Source organism: Asparagus officinalis, chromosome 10, assembly GCF_001876935.1.
Source record: "Asparagus officinalis chromosome 10, Aspof.V1, whole genome shotgun sequence".
Classification (NCBI taxonomy): Eukaryota; Viridiplantae; Streptophyta; class Magnoliopsida; order Asparagales; family Asparagaceae; genus Asparagus; species Asparagus officinalis.
This window is the reverse complement of record NC_033803.1, coordinates 38,595,193-38,596,790: the sequence shown is the minus strand read 5'-3', so window position 1 is coordinate 38,596,790 and position 1,598 is coordinate 38,595,193. Positions and strand designations below refer to the sequence as shown.

General features: G+C 40.7%; 1 long non-coding RNA gene across 1 annotated transcript; it reads left to right on the top strand.

Annotated features, from left to right (window-relative positions):
- Positions 350-1,216, top strand: LOC109825508. Its single transcript, XR_002243003.1, has 2 exons — positions 350-746; positions 826-1,216. It is a non-coding gene; the product is annotated as an uncharacterized LOC109825508 (long non-coding RNA).

The following is a 1,598-nucleotide window of genomic DNA, read 5'->3' as shown; positions in this document are numbered from 1 at the left end:
CAGTGGCGATTATAGGAGGAGGAGGAGAGATGATTGATAAAAGAGGAGAATTAAAGAAAGACTCTGATGGTAAAAATTGTCGTGATTAAGAAAGGAAAAGAAAGAGAAGGATGATGCCATGACACTAGTACAAAACAGAACAAACCAAACGGTTCTAATAACCGTTTGGACAAATAAAGATAGCACAAACGGTTTAAACCAGTTGGAACAAATGTCCGAAACGGCTAAACCCGTTTGGGAGTTTAAAAAAAACTCATACGATGGACCCAAATGGTTTTAACCATTTGGGATAACATACCCCAAACGGCTACAACCGTTTGGTTTCCCTAAGCACCACACCCCCCAAAAACCTCCATCCCTTGAATCTACCCCTGACATTTCCCCCGTTCTCCCTAACCCTTGATATTCAATTCTCCCCAAAATTTTCCACCGTTCTTCCCGATATTCCCCCTAAAAATGTCCCCAGCCCTCGAATCTTCCCGTCGAAACGTCCTTAGCACTTGAATCTTCCCCGTCAAAACGTCCCCAGCCCTCGAATCTTCCCCCTCGAAGTCCGATCGCGGACGCCGACCAACGCGCCCCTATTCCACCACCCTCATCTTCGCCGGAACTCTTCTCTCTTTCGTCGCCCTCATCTTCGCCGGCACTCTTGTCCATCGGCACTCTCGTCGGGAATCTAGCTCCTCCGCCTCATCCTCCACCGCCTCTGGATTCCACCGCATCCTCCTCCACCGCCTCGTCCTCAGGTCCCCACATCTCCTCTGTAATCTAGTATTATATAGATAGATGGCTTGAGTTTGGAAAGATAACGTGTCCTCTTTGTAGAGACAATTTGTTTCGGTTTGAAGAGAAGGACGATGAGTTGGATATATCTCTGATTGCTTTTGTCCATAACGGATGGAGATGGTGAAGCTTAGACTTGTTAACCTTTGTTACGTTCTGCGTTTAGCATTGTTGATCCATTTAGTTCAATTAGTTCAAAAGAGAAGGATATGTGATGCTTTGGATGAAATAAGGATTAAAGTGGCATTTGTTGCCAACTAGAAGAGAGAATAAAGTGAAATAATGAAATCATTGTGTGGAGTAACTTTATTCAAGTAATTCCCAGAAAAAATGTAGAATCAGTATTTTTCTTCAAGTACATGTTACTCTTTCGTATACTTTTTTCTCTTTCTTGTTGTGCCTTTCTGGTGAGTATGTATGTTTCCTTCAAGTACGCATCACTCTCTCGAGCCTCTGACTTCTTCCATCACCAATCACGACTTGCTGCTTTTTTGTACAAGCATTATGACTTATGAGGAATTATCGTCATCGATCGTCCATTTGAATGTGAATGCAAGCAATAAATATTGAAATTTTATTAAATATTGTAGTTCTTATGGTTAGATATCTGATATTAATATTGTTTAACTTTTGGGTTCTTCTTTGGCTGCTTCTATCAAAGATCTGAAATTAAGTAAACTAATACAGGCTAATGTATTTTGTCATGTCTATTCTGTGCAACAGTTTTTATGAAAATAGAAATTAAATTAACTAATAATAGTTGCCATCAGCGCTCCACTAAGTTTTCTCTTTGCTGATGTTACTTTGATTAAAAT